The sequence below is a fragment of the Nothobranchius furzeri genome, chromosome 14 (genome assembly GCF_043380555.1).
Source record: "Nothobranchius furzeri strain GRZ-AD chromosome 14, NfurGRZ-RIMD1, whole genome shotgun sequence".
In the NCBI taxonomy this organism is placed as follows: Eukaryota; Metazoa; Chordata; class Actinopteri; order Cyprinodontiformes; family Nothobranchiidae; genus Nothobranchius; species Nothobranchius furzeri.
Window position 1 is genome coordinate 26,778,345 of NC_091754.1, and position 15,938 is coordinate 26,794,282.

The 15,938-nt window shown below is 41.6% G+C and overlaps 1 long non-coding RNA gene across 1 annotated transcript; it reads left to right on the top strand.

Moving 5' to 3' along the window:
• Positions 1-8,334: 8,334 nt before the first annotated feature.
• Positions 8,335-15,737, top strand: LOC139062634 (uncharacterized). Its single transcript, XR_011516203.1, has 3 exons — positions 8,335-8,695; positions 10,436-10,527; positions 15,185-15,737. It is a non-coding gene; the product is annotated as an uncharacterized lncRNA (long non-coding RNA).
• Positions 15,738-15,938: the final 201 nt, after the last annotated feature.

Sequence of the window (15,938 nt, forward strand, 5' to 3'; positions counted from 1 at the left end):
AAAGCTATATTTTAATTAGAAAATAACTAAATATTTATTTCGACAGACATGACACAGGGTTTATGTATACATCCAATAGAAGCCAATAGAGGGTCTCCTCTATCCGGTCGGCTCATGGGTCCCTGGAAGAACAAAAAAATGAATGCAAGTCAACAGCTATAGGAGCTATTTTCTAATCCACTTTGCCTTACACCCTGAATCATACATATGTTATACCTTAGTTTAAATGAAAGGTAATAAATGTGTTTTGATCACACCTGTCATGTACTTTGAGATTTATCAGGCTGTAAAAATGTGTAATTCCTATGACTACAAATCACACGTCAGCACGTTGCATAGATGTCATTGACACAGAATCTTGTGTGTTTCTCAGTGCCAAGGAACCTTGCCTTTATGTCTTGTTCCTACCCTGGTAGGAGATCCATCATCAGGAACCACTAAGGCGTGTTCCAATGTTCATGTGCTATGAGGCGTCTGTTCTCTGTTTGTTAGCCGTTTAGCTAGCTGTCCAAGGATACACGGGAGGTGCCATGTAGCCTGGCCTTGGTCAAATATTTCCCAGAGCAGTATTTTCAAAAGGGTGTCAGCTCAGGAGCTAGCAGCTACTTCAGGGGAAAATTTCCAGTTTTTATGTAGGTCAACTAATTGTAACTATCAGGCTGATATCAGAAATGTTTGTTTTTAGATCCAAAGCAGTTAGCTATGGTTGGTTAGTTGCTTAATAGTTGCAGCTTCGGCAGCTAGCAGGTACTTACTCACTTACATATTTAATTTAACCAATATCTACATAAATAAAAAAGCGAAAGACTTGTATAAGTGCTTTGTGTCGACTTGTCGTGATTTGGCATTATATAAATAAACTTGAAATTGAATTGTATACATTTATATTGAAACATATACATATAAAATATGACGTTACCTCACCTGTCACGTGACGTGATGTAAGTCTGTTCCATTTAACCATTTTCTTCGACCAAGGAAAGACAGTGTCCACGTAAGCAAGGCGCCTGGGCTAGCAAGACAGTGCCTTGCTAGGCCAGGTGCCGTGAAACTGTTATCCCGACTGCTGGAAACCTTGTTCTTTTGTTGAAACTACAACCTCTACACACTAGATGTCGCTTTAGTGTTTGATTTCCATATTCCACCTTTAATCAAGCATATATCATCAGTAGAAGATCTCATTAGTTCTAGTGTAAGATTGGACCAAAGTCATTGGATCAGACACATTTACAGATCGTAATGGCACATCATAGCACACTCTAGTCCTTCTCAGTGGCCTAGTGGTAGTGTCCGCTCTGGGAATGGGAGATCATGGTTCAAAACCCTGTTGCGACATACCAAAGACATTAAAAATGGGGCATGATGCCTCCCTGCTTGACACTCAGCTTTAAGAGGGTGAAACCGCCAAATAGTTCCCGAGCGCAGCCACTGCTGCAGCTCACCACTACAGCTCTACGCTCCCCACGGGGATGGGTCAAATGTGGAGATGCAATTTCACCAGTATGTGATGATGACTATGGGACTTTATTCAGGCCTACCTTAAACTCATCATATGTAGTGGCATTATGTACAGTTTTATCCCTAACTACACAGTGAAGCATAACAGTCATCTATTATTTTGACTCCTATGCAACAACATTTCTAAAATACATGACTTTTAGGATATCTTTTAAAAAAGTACCCTTTCATTTCAAAGCTTAATAAAACTTTGCACAGCTGTGTGATGTAGTAAAAACATTACGTTTTCTACTTTTGGGAGTACAAAAGCAGGGTGGGAGAGAGAGGGCGCCCGCCGTATGTGCATTCTGGTGTGGCGTGGACAATAGGGCGGAGAGGAAAAAAACACACTTGTTTACAGATAAACTGGTTTGGACAGGAAGCCAGTAAGGAGGAGCTCTGTGTTGTTAAACAGGCATGTGGAGAAGCAGAGATGAGCCAGCAAAAACACGACCGTGACCGCGGGAAGATTATCGTGCAGTATTCCTAGACATGCCACACACAGTATGAAGTTTTGCAGCACCTCCAGCTTTGCAGATAAATGACAGGAGAACTTTTTTTCCCCCGTTAGGCATTAAAGCATGGCGCGAGCAGAAGTTGAAGTTTGTTTGGTTTCACTCATCTCAGCAGTGCCAAAACAGTAGTATACAGTCTACCCTGCATTGTGTCACCGTCACATGAGCACACGCTGCCTTCCATTAGGCCGGAGATCCTTATGACTCACGAAAACACAAGTCACATGTTACTACACAAATGAACAATGTTACTCGGGCGTTGCTAACCACAGCAACTTCTTCTTTCTCTCCTTTTTTTGCAGCTCTAAATGAAATCACATCAAAATGCATCTCTTCACTTGTTGGACTGAGACCGAGTAGGCCGCTCCCTTGTCCTCTGGTAGACCAGCTGAACAAGAGCCACAGTGTCATGTATCATGGTGTTTTTTGGCCACAGTCGTCCAAATCCCGGCGGTGGCGGAGTTGCCAAAGCTGGGGTCGTTTTAGCACAGAGTGATTTGATTTCTTGCTAGATGGTTTGCTGTGTTCATCAGACACCTCCAGTCCTGTGAACGCATCATATTAAAGAATAATTTGATGAAAATACCCCACTAATAGACCAATATTCAACCATCTATCCACCACACATGACAAACCGCTCTTATGTCAAATTACAACAAGAATCGGCAGGTGATTTTTTAATTATTTTTACCATAGGCGTTTGTTTTTGTGGCTCTTTCCACTGAAATAAATCCCTCATCTCAAACTATCTTTTCTGTTCTCAGCATAGAGATGAAATAATTTCAGGAATGCTTCTTTCATCGATTCAACTGAATTTCTGGATTTGAAGCAAAAAATTGGACAGGAGCAGGGAGAAACTTTTTTAATCTGTTTGTTTTGGTCAATTTCAACCTGTGTGAGAGTTCAGAACACCCAATGCAGCAAAAAGGACAAATCCTTTTGAACTACTCACTGAAACAAAGTGTAAATGACCACAAGCTTACTGTATTAACGCGGACGAGTCCTTCGTCTTGTCTCTAGAGAACACAATGAGCCCCACAGAGAACTCCATACTACAGAGAGTCTCCATTGATGTTTCCTCAGCTCCCCTCCCCCTCTCAGACATCTGTAGCAGCTGCCCCCTTGTGCTCCTGTCAGCAGGGCAGTGTGTTTGGGTGTGTGTGTGTGTGTGGATGAGCCGAGGTGGGGCTGGCTCGGAGGTTAGTGCAGGGCGTGTTGTGACACCTCCCCCTTTGGAGAGGTCCAGCCCGCACACTTGTGGGACATCACATTTATCAATGGCTAATAGTCACTAGCAGGTCATCCTGAAAACACAACAGAGACCTTTGACCTCTGTTTAGCACAAAGGCTGAGAGGTGGCCACATTAACCCTAGGGCGCTATAAAAAAGCACACTCATGCACAAACTCTTTTCACTTTTAACATTTATAATTTGCTTTTTGGTGCTTTTTAACAAGGCTTTCCCTACTGTATCGTCATTTGCACACTACTGCATTTCAGCATCTGTTCATATTTGACTTTTTTATATCTTGTGTTTCTTTTCGTCTATTATGTCAAATACACCATTTGAGTGCCATTTAATTTCAGTGTGTTCACATACATGAACAAAAAAGTCTTTCTGATTCTGACAAATAAGACAAGTTCAGGGGAAAAAATTGACCTTTATAGCCACAGTTCTGCTAAATTTGATCACATGCTTGGTCTGCATGTTCAGATGTTGCAGTACAAGAAGTCTTTCAGCCTGTGCAATCTTACACGCATTCGCATGCAGAGAAATCAAATTAAGTGGGTATAATTCATAGAGCAGGCTATGGCTAGCTAATCGAAGTCACTTATGGGAGGGAAAATACTAGCTTTAGGAAAGAGAAGGGAACGTTTTTTGGTGAACAGTCTAAATATCCAAGAAAAGTAAATAAATTTTGCTCAAGAGTCTTTTTTATTCTAAAAAATCTGTCTGTGAGTATATTTTCTCACTAAATGCGGAGTCATGTGCCAAAAGGCCGAGTGATGCCACGCACGATGCATGAAAAATTTGACTCCTCAGAGACTTGTTGCATCAAATTTGAAAGGAAAGATCATTTAGGATAGTTTTAAATCACACAAAAAACACAATTCATGTTACTTCCTGTTCCAGTAGATTTTTTTCTTTCCTATTTTGAGCGGACTCTCCACACCCCTCAGTTTTTTATTCTTTATGAACGCAGACTACAGAGGATTACACACACACACAATTTAATCCCAAACCAGTAGAGCTACCTTGAAAAACAGGGTTTACAAAAGCTAACAGACTCCCTTTTTTACAAAAGCAGACGATAATGATGATTACTGTTACTATTACTATCAATGAATCTGCAGTATAATAAAAACTGTCTGAGGCGCCCTTTTTATAAATAAAACTCATAAAATGATCTACAAGGTGGACGTTTTGAGGAAATGCATCTGAAATATCATTCAAACAAAAGTCACATGCTCTGTCGCAGTCAGAGAGCCAAAGCAGAGTCGTAAAGCAAAAAGGATTTCACTGAACTGAACTAAAAGACAATTCTGTGTAATTCTTAGTTTCTCTGAAATTTATTTCCATTTCTCCTTACAGCACTTAAACACCCCACAGCCACATTTAGGCAAAAACAGACGCAATATTTTTAGAAATAAGGAATGCCGGCTAAGCCTCCAGCAGAAATGAAGAGCAAACAAATAAATGTTTATGGTTTGTTTGTTTTATGTTCACTGTTTAGATCCAAAAATATGTTTAAAGCAAGCAGATATACAAAACACTAAGAGGAGTTTTCTTTGTTTAGATATTTTCTATAACAATGGGGTGAAGAAATATATCAATAAAATGTTGGTCAATCTTAAAAATGGTGATGTGGTTGCCTTGTCTTGGAAAGATTGAACTGTTTTTGTAAAGTCGAGTCAAATCAGAGCCCACAAGTCAGCTTGTGTCTGTACAACATGAACACGGGGGCATTTTAAAACTGTATATTGTAGTGATATCACAGTTCTGTAAAGTTAGTTTTCTATAGATAAGAACATGGCTGTTCCAAATATCTAAAAAGGTAAAGTGTGCTTGTTAAATTATTCATTTTCAAGGTTGTGCAAACAAATGTCGAGTCCCTGCTTTATTTGTTTTTTAGTTTTCATTCTTATGAAGTCTTTGCAACCTTGATATATTATAAGGTTTCCGACACCGATAAAAAACAAATTGTTATCAGGAGACTTATCCAGAATCAAGCAGCTGGATTGGGTGAATTACAGCTGAAGGATGATTTTTCAAATAAAACAAATTTAACATTCTATAAAAAAACAAAACTAATAAAAAAAGTGAAATGATAATATAAGTGTAAAAAGGTTGACTGTTGTCTTTTTGAATATTATAGTTTAAAATTGACTCCTGCGCCCTGGTCTAAGTGTGGTTATCAAACAAATAAGAATACATTTGTTTTATTTTAGTGGAATAAAAGTCATATTTTTAGAGTGTAAAACCTTAGATAAAAAAACAACATTAAACGGGCTGCTGACTACTTTGTCACATCGGTCGTTAAACAAACTTTTGTGGATTTTGATGTAAGAAGCAAAACAAAACTTTACAAATGCATAGTCACTGTGATCAAAAATTTAAAGACGGAGACTTCTCAAACAAAGAGTAGGGAGTTATTACAGTTTGATGCACTAATTCTGGTTTAGAGAGCGAATCTTATCCTTATACAGCTCTGAGCTGATACAGATTTTGGATGCAGCAGATCTGATCCTGGTAGCGTAAATTAGCAATCAGCAAAGAGGTAGATGAACTGTGGAAGATGTTGGACTTTGCTTGACTGTGTCGTGGAGGTGGTGTGTTCAAGAACAAAATAATTATATTTTTTGAGTTTTAGATTGATCAATCACAGCATGGTGACAAGTTGAGGTATTTCAGAATATATATTCTGAATGTCTTTTAAGATCTGTGTTGCTTGTGTCTGTCTGTGTGCTTCTTCTTCTTCTGCAAAGTTTTATTTAGCAGAGGGAATTTAGCTCCTGTCTGGAGCCTTTTGGGTTTTTCGAATAGGTACATTTTCTCTGTGTCCAAAAATCATGTGTGTTAAGTTAAAAGTTTAATCTAAATTGTCACAAGGTGTGAATGTGTGCATGAATGGTTTTCTGTCTCATCTGTTAATGTGGATCTGGACTCATTCTGTCCAGAAGGAACCTGCTTCTGACCCGATGACTACTGCAGACAGACACAAGCGTTCTGTTCAGAAAAAAATGGGTACAAAATTAATGAATGAATAAAGTTTTCTTGGGCTGGTACAACAAAGGCTATATTTTAACAGAGATCATTTTTAAAAATGGCCCATCTATATAAAGGTAAGGTAATATTTGGGTGATGTAAGTGCTGACATATGTAATTAATATATATCATGCTAATTTAATCAGCTTCAATAGACTTCCCAGATTGGATAATTTAAGTGTTTTGAAATGACAAATTGATTTAGCCAAACTTTTGGAGACTTATTAATGCTCGTGTTACATGAGCTTGATAGGGTTAGGGTTAACGTATATATATTAACGTATAGAAGAGAAAAACGAGCTATTAAATAACAGAAGTGAGTAAAACTGGAGATTTGAGTGTCTAAACTCAGAACTGGAGCGATAATTGTGCCGTTTCTGGACTACAAACGTCGACTTCCTGCGGAAGTCCCGCCTTCCACTTGCCGCTCCTGCACCTCGATGATGTAACCGCTTTCCAAATATAGCGTGTTGCTGTTGGCCGTGCGGCGCTCCTATTGGCCGTTCCTGCTGCCAGTCGCGGGGACGTCACGGCGGTCGGGTATTGTAAACAGCCCGCCTCGCTCTCCACCGACGCTCCGAGCCGACTACTCCGTCCAGTTCCTTTGTTCATGCAGTAAAAACACGACAGCGGCTCCGCGGACGTCCGTCCGAAGCGAAACCTCAACGCAAAGTTGCACAATTCATTTCAAATCTCGCCAGTTTGTGTGCTTGATAAAACGGGCGCCGCTGCCGCTCCGGTGTGTTTGTTTTCCCCCGGTATCCTCTCTCCTCTTCTTGCAACCGGCGACTCCGCGCTGCTGCATCAATAACAACGATGAATCTTCGTTGAGGACTTATGGCACATTTACGCAAAATGTGTCTGTTTTTACTCACGCAAACGGACAAGTCGGTCACGTTATAGCCTATCCGTGTTTCGCTATAGGTCACATTATTCATATCATAATCGCTGTGGTCAATTGCGTCTAAAATAGTAAACATACGGGTACAAACTTCTTATTTTGAAGAGCGCGTGCACACAATGAACATATATCGGCCTGTAACTTATATTCCACCGCGTCAACACGACCACACAAAGGGACTTCACTTGTAGTGAAGCCGACAGTCGACCAGAATGACTTTTCTTTCAAAACAAAACCAGGCACAAAACTCAGCCAAGTTGAAATGACTCCGGTGACTGTTAAATACTCACTCGGTTTGTCTGTTCCGGAGTTTATCGACCGCATCTCGAGTCGCTGCCAGCCCACCGGCCCGCCGCTCGGTGACACCCCGTCTCACCTCCGACATTTCCATCCGAGCAAGTTGACAACAAGCTGCCATTCTCCGAGCAGCTATGTGCAGTTTCAGCAAACCTTCAAGGAAGTTGTTTCTTTTGTTCCAGTATTTTTGGTTGCGTCAATGTTGCGAAAAGGTGGGAGGCGGAGCGGTGGATACACACACAGTGCTGAGAGAGAGAGAGAGAGAGAGAGAGAGAGAGAGAGAGAGAGAGAGAGAGAGAGAGAGAGAGAGAGAGAGAGAGAGAGAGAGAGAGAGAGAGGGGAGGGAGGGAGGGAGAGAGAGAGAGAGAGAGAGAGAGAGAGAGAGAGAGAGAGAGAGAGAGAGCCGAGCGCACTATACGGTCCTGTTAATGCACGCCTGGCCATTAGCGCACAGAGAAGAGCCCCCTCCTCCAGTTAAATCCGCGATAAAGTCGTCTCATCAGCTCAGCTCACGTGTCTGGGACGAGCAGCATCGCTAGAAAGCGAAACACAGGCTGGCTGGTCCGGTAGGCTGTTCCACGACTGTTTGCACAAAGCGCGCTGCCTTTAGGTGCTTCTTTCGCTCACGGGCGTTTATTGTTTTTATCTCTTCGTCTTAAAGAAGAAACAATAACAACTCTTCCAGTGAGCGCAGGGCGGCAACGTTGCGCACCAGAGTGGACACGCCAGTTCATCAGAAAGTTGCAATTAATGAAATCGTTGAGCGCAGCAGCGTTTTTATCTCATCCTCCCGTTGCTCTTATCAGGGTAACAAAGACACATTTTCATCTATCAGGAATATGCTTTTATCAGGAGAAGCACAAAATGCGAGGACATCATTTATGTCTCCAAATTCGATAAAAGGAAATGCAACAAGTGTGTTGACGCAAAAATGAGCCAATAATCCGTTTTGGTGCCACCAAACCCCCTATAAGTGTTCTTGGGCAGCTGAGGCGGCTTACAGGATCATGCCTGGATAAAGAGGTGAGCACCGGTTCCCCGCCGCTGTTACAGTAGCGTTGCGTCAGGAAGTTGCCGGTGTCAGTGAAGTCAGCATCAGCACGCCCCCCTTCTCCTCCTCCGCGCAACAGAGTGCGTTTAGATCATTTCTGCTCCAAACCAAGCTGCTTCTGATCGCCTTGACCTTCACGACGTGCCTGCGGGTGAACTTTGTCGCAAAGTAGGTGAGATTAAAAATAAAAATAAAAAGAATGGCTGCTGCATATGCAATGAAGAGGAAGTACATTTCAAGTGCAGCAAGGAATTGAAAGAAAAAAGCGGTTCGTGTTAGTTTGTCATATAGCTTTTATCAGAAACCGGAACCTGCAGGTTAGAGGTTTGGACTACAAAACCTTTTACAATATTTTGACAGAGCACAAAACATAAAACATAGGAAGGACGTCGCAACAGCACATGGCATCGCACATAAGGACTTGGAGCAAAAACTGTTGCGTAAAAGACGCGCAACTGATTTCTGGTTGATCCTGGGGTCTTAAACAAGGATATTAGAAGGAATTAGATTTTTTTGATGGTTTTAGCTAAATAATTGGAAGGTATTATTTCCTGTTGGACAAAATATGTTGAATGAAAAATCTAAAAACTCATGTGCACAAAGTAAAAAACTTTTACAAAAGTTGTATTTGACTAATCAGTCGATGCATTGCTGGGGTGTAAGAAAATACACTTAGTGGGATATTTTTTATTTATTTTAAGTATTCCAAACAGAGTCATCACTGCTTTAGTAAAAATCACTTTGTATGACGAGGTCATAGCAGCCCAACTATTTTCAAACCATAAATTAGGTTTCAGGAGCTGATTTGCCTTAATATCAACTCCTAAACACGCAGTCCGAGTGAAAACGCAGCGTCAGATTGTTACTCGGCTCCGACCGAGCTGAACAAAACCGGAGTCTCCAGTTATTGCGAGTCGCTCTCGTTATGTTGCAGGAGATTTGAATATTTCGCCCGACGTGTGGGCTGATGCAGAGTCAGAATGCAAAGAAGAAATTGCAATCAGGCGCAATTATCTGATGGGTTGCGGTTTCACTTAAAGGTAATCGACGGAAAAACATGAAAACTGCAAAAAGGAGCGCCAAAATTAGTTGTGAGTGGATATTTTATAATTAAAGCGCACTTCAGTCGCTTATGAAGATTAAAGAAATTGACGTTGCCACTTTCTTTTGGGGGGCTTTTGTTTGACAAATGATTTGAAATGTGGAAAAGAAATGGAGTATTAGGGGTTGTGCGTCAAGAATCAATGTTTGGAGAGGAAGAGAAAAGGCACTCAAAACAGGATTAACTCAATGTCAAACTTCCAATTTCTGCAACCAAATAAAACTTTGCAATCGCTGAATTTTGTGGCAAAAGGTGCGCATTAAAAGTGCGCATAAGAAGCAGGATGCACGCATGCACCACACCTTTTTGGTTTAGCTCATCTCGATATTTATAATATGAAGAGCAACTGAAAGGTCACATTCTGTGGGAGGAATTCATATGTGAGTCAAAACGAAAAACTCATGTGCCCTCGTTCGTTTATTTGTTTGTTTGATTGTGTGGTGCATGTAAGCGCACAAGACAGATCAGCACCTTTTCAAACTGTAAAAACGTTTGTTCCCACTTTTGTTTTAATTTTCAAAAACATATAAATTACTTTTATAGTTTATAGCAGAAAAGTTGAGTTTGTAAGTGTTCATGCTAAAACAATACATTAAGATGTCAAAGATTTGAACAAAAACACATGTTTACGCAAGTAATTTAAACTAAAAATCCACTTGCAGCATGTAAACAACTGTCACAATGTCAATGGCATCTGTCAGCCGGGGAGGCATCCAAGATCAATGATGTGCACTCAATTAACCTGATGGATGTAATGTCAGTGGTTTTATGGGTGGGTGAAACTTTTGCAGCCTGTTTGTGTCCAGGGCTGCGTGTCTGTGGGCCCGGACAGAAGACAGTGGCTGAAGGCCCGTCTCTGTGTCCAGACCAGAAGTAGGTCAGCAGAGACCGCTGCTTGGTGAGTTGGAACGATGCTGCTCTCACTCACTCACTCAAAGAAAAGTTATGGGCAGGAAATAAAGTCAGAGAAGAAAACCCCTCCCTTATAATCTAGGATAATTAGAGCCTGCTTCACCTTATTTGCCCCCTTAAAAAACTCTGCTGCTCATTTAGTTGGATGTTATCCATTGGAATTATCTCCATCACAGCTTTTATTTCCTTACTTATTTTTGGTCCATCTGTGTTTGTATTGTTTCAGAAGAAACAATAGTTAAAAAAACAATAAATTACAAATCCAAATTACAGAATATTTGATAAGCTGCAGATATGCAGATGAAAGGTTAAAGGTGTGGTTTGCTCATTTATTCAATACATTTGCACTGCTCTCTATAAATCATTGCCATATATATATATATATATATGTATATATACATACATTCTATATACATACACTCAACAAAAATATAAACACAACACCTTTGTTTCTGCTCCAATTTTTCATGAAATGGACTTAAAGATCTAAAATTCATTCCAGATACACAATATTACCATTTCTCTCAAACATTGTTCACAAATCAGTCTAAATGTGTGACAGTGAGCACTTCAGCTTTGCTGAGATAATCCATCCCACCTCACAGGTGTGCCACATCACGATGCTGATCCGACATCATGAGTAGTGCACAGGTGTACCTTATACTGCCCACAATAAAAGGCCACCCTGGAATGTTCAGTTTTGTCTCACAGCAAAATGCCACAGATGTCACAAGCATTGAGGGAGCGTGCAATTACCATGCTGACAGCAGGAAGGCCAACCAGATCTGTTGCTCATGCATTGAATGTTCATTTCTCCACCACAAGCCATCTCCAAAGGCATTTCAGAGAATATGGCAGTACATCCAACCGGCCTCACAACCACAGACGACGTGTAACCACACCAGCCCAGGACTTCCACATCCAGCAGGTTCACCTCCAAGATCGTCTGAGACCAGCCACTCAGACAGCTGCTGAAACAATTGGTTTGCATAACCAAACAATTTCTGCACAAACTGTCAGAAACCGTCTCAGGGAAGCTCAACTGCATGCTTGTCGTCCTCATCGGGGTCTTGACCTGACTCCAGCTCGTCGCCGTAACAGACTTGAGTGGGCAAATGCTCTCATTCAATGATATCTGGCACGTTGGAGAGGTGTTCTCCTCACGGATGAATCTCGGTTTACATTGTTCAGGGCAGATGGCAGACAGCATGTGTGGCGTCGTGTGGGTGAGCGCTTTGCTGATGTCAATGTTGTGGATTGAGGGGCCCATGGTGGTGGTGGGGTTATGGTATGGGCGGGCATCTGTTATGGACGAAGAACACAGGTGCATTTTATTGATGGCATTTTGAATGCACAGAGATACCGTGATGAGATCCTGAGGACCATTGTTGTGCCGTACATCCATGAACATCACCTCATGTTTCAGCAAGATAATGCACGGCCCCATGTTGCAAGGATCTGTACACAATTCTTGGAAGCTGAAAATGTCCCAGTTCTTGCATGGCCAGCATACTCACCAGACATTGAGCATGTTTGGGATGTGCTTGACCAGCGTATACGGCACCGTGTACCAGTTCCCACAAATATCCAACAACTTCGCACAGCCATTGAAGAGGAGTGGACCAACATTCCACAGGCCACAATTGACAATCTGATAAACTCTGTGTGAAGATGTGTTGCACTGCATGAGGCAAATGGTGGTCACACCAGATACTGACCGGTTCTGAGTCCCCAGACCCCCAATAAAGCAAAAAACGGCACATTCCAGGGTGGACTTTTATTGTGGGCAGTATAAGGTACACCTGTGCACTACTCATTATGTCAGATCAGCATTTTGATGTGGCACACCCGTGAGGTGGGATGGATTATCTCAGCAAAGCACAGGTGCTCACTATCACACATTTAGACTGATTGGTGAACAATGTTTGAGAGAAATGGTAATATTGTGTATCTGGAATGAATTTTAGATCTTTAAGTCCATCTCATGAAAAATTGGAGCAGAAACAAAGGTGTTGAGTTTATATCGTTGTTGAGTGTACACACACACACACACACACACACACACACACACACACACACACACACACACACACACACACACACACACACATATATATATATATATATATATATATGCATATATCAGGGGTGGACTGGGACCAAAATGTGGCCCTGGCCTTTTTACGGACTGTCGGCCCTCAGTCGGCTGGGGGCGGGGGGTGTTGCCGCCCGCGGACTCGTCTACAGGCTGAATGTGAGATCTATTGTGGACTGGGACTGTTAAATTACAAGATGGGCCAGACCGCTGCGACCGGGAGCCCTGGCCTTCCAGATCAGCGGCGGAGATCAGCGGGACATTAGCTATCGGTACATGCTAACACGGTAAAACAACGCCTACGTCATCGCTTCACCATGTTTTTTTTTTGCTAAAAACGCCTGGAAAAACTCTGTTAGCTTCGGGTTACCATATAACTAATATTCTGCAGATCACCAACTGTGGAGTAGTGTCGGCCTTTAGCTGGGCAAGCAGCCCACTTGGCTAAGCGGCCCACCGGGACAGTGCCAGAATGCTAGATTGGCCAGTCCATCCCTGTATATATATATACATATACATATATATATATATATATACATATATATATATATATATATATATATATATATATATATACATATATATATATATATATATATATATATATATATATATATATATATATATATATATATATATATATGCTATGATGCTCCTGTTCTGAGATGCAAAAGTTTGCTGGTACAGAGGTGGGCCAAAAACAGCCGCATAACCTATTATTGTCAATGATATGCACACACCTCACTTCTGATTGGCTGACAGAACACTTTCAGCCATGTTGCAAAGTCACTATTGACCCTTTGCACTTGACGTCATGCCACTCATGGGATCGCCCCCTTTGCCAAGATGGTTGGCATGAAGACCGTTTACAAACGTTGAAACTCCAATGAAGCTAGTCAAAACAAGCTAGTTTGTAGCTTTTTATCGCTTTTATTTAGTTGATTTCACAGTAAAATGGTAATAGCTTGCTGCGCAGTTGGCTGCACTAACAGACAAGGACGTAAACTCAGCTTGTTCTTGTTAAAAAAAATTCTGATGGAGACAGAGGACGGAGATGAACTGCTGCGATCAATCAAACGGGCTAGCAACCCTCTTCAGATTTGCAGTGAACATGTTTTTACTGGGTAAGATCAACGATCATTTCATGAGGAAGACAGGGACAGGCATAAATATGATAATTTTATTATTTACTGATAATCCTAATGGATGGACAGATACTTCACCACGGAGGACACATACCATCCACTGTAGTGAAATGCAAGATAATTATTTACAATATTATTGCTCCATTTGTCACAACCCGGCTCGTGGGACTGCAACAAAAGGACGAGGTCTGGACACAGGGTTAATGTTTAAGAGTTTTTTTAATTAAAAACCAGCCTAAAAGGCCTCACCAAAAATGCCACACAGGTATGAGCTCCCAAAGGTGCTCCCTCTGATTAATCTCATCTCCTGATCCTCATAAGTCTTTCCAAATTGCACCAAGCAGCCTTTTATGCTGCAGGTGTGCAGCCACTCATATAAATGCAGGCTGCACAGAGTCACACCAATAATGAAGCGGAGGGGCGTCAGCAGGAACATCTGAAGCAGCCAATCAGCTGGTTGCACTGGCACAGCAAATTTTTATTTATTTATTTTTCCCAGGAGGATGTTTTTTTGTTTTCTTCTCCAATTAGAAGGGGTTGTAACACCTCCCCCTTCAAAAGAGTTACTCCAGGAACTCACAAAATCTTCAGCTCCTTGTCCAGTCACCATCCTTCTGTAGAACCTGCTAAAACAGGAGGAGGGAAAGAGAAACAAGCAGCCCACATACAAACATCCAACCCAAAAACTCAAAAAGAAAAGTGATGGACCAGCCAAAATAAACAAAAGAAGAGACCACTTGGACCAGCCCACATTGGGCCGTAGGATCTGGTGACCTCCCTCTACCCTAAGCTAACAGGAAAATTAACCTTGACAGAAATAAAGCCACGAAAACTGGATTACTAGACCCCCCCCCCAAAAAAAAAGAAAAAAAAAGGAAGAGACAAACTGCCACAACACACACACAACAGTTATGTGTACTCTACACAAAATACAACATTGTGTGTTGAAATTACGTAATTTATTTAGTACGAGTGTCACCGTTCAGAGAAATCTTGTCTCATCCCGGTGTGAGAGCAGCAGCTTAACCATAAACTAAAGCAGAAGTAATATAAAATTACCCAGATGCAGTTTTTACCCTACTTCCTTCAGGCAGAAGACGGAGCAGTATTCAAAACTGGAGGTTAAGACATTTTCAAGAACTCATGACTCAAGAATCACCAAGCAGCCCAAACCAAACAAAATATCCACAGTGAAAAGAAAGTACACTTACCTGCAGCTTCGTCTCTGGACACTTTCACTCTGATGCAAACTTACATGATCAGCAGCAGCACGCACCTCCCCCTGCAGATAAAAAAAAAAAACCAAAACGTTTCCTTGTTCTTATCACTTTCTTTGCATTTGCATTCACACCATGTGTGTGTGTGTGTGTGTGTGTGTGTGTGTGTGTGTGTGCGTGTGCAAGAGTGATAAAGAAAGACACACGGAAGTGACCAAACATTGGAGGGCTTCAGCTGGTGCCTCTCACGAGCGAGGCCTATGACTAAGATCGGAAAAGAGGAGGAGTACGCCTGTGCCAATGTTGCCAAACCAATCCTACAGAGAAGAGGAGAAGAGAGGAGAGATACAGGCTAGTGGTGACTGGACCGGGCGCCAACTCACCAAATGAGACCAGAAATAGGCTACGTATGGGGAGTGGGATGCAGTTCAGTAAACATTTACAATTCAGTGAACACTTCAGAGGATGTGTGCAAGAGCTCAGAGCATTTTTCATGTGGTGAATGCAATATGTGTAAAGCTTGTGAACTATTACCTGTACAAAATGTTGGTTTTTGTCTTTGTCCCAAAAGCAGATTTAAAGCAATCGTTCTAGTTAAACATGCCATAAAGCGAGGGGACATGAACAGCAAGAGGACCTAAAAGGGAAGTAATCTGCTTCCCCTTCTCTGTTGAAGCTGACTAGTTTACAAAATGCATTCAAACTTTTCAAATAATGAAAATAAACTTGATAAAGTAAATCTACAGCTTCCTTTTTAATGTTTTTTTTTTTTTACCAGTTTGGCAAATTGCTTTCTCCTTTGTGTGGACTCACTCCCTCACATCACGACCAGCCCTGCCTCGTCCCCCTCCCATCCCTTCTTCCTGCTCCTTTCTGTCCCACATGCTTCACCAGTTATACTGTTGAGTCAGTTCGCCGCTGACAGCAGTGAGTGATAAGG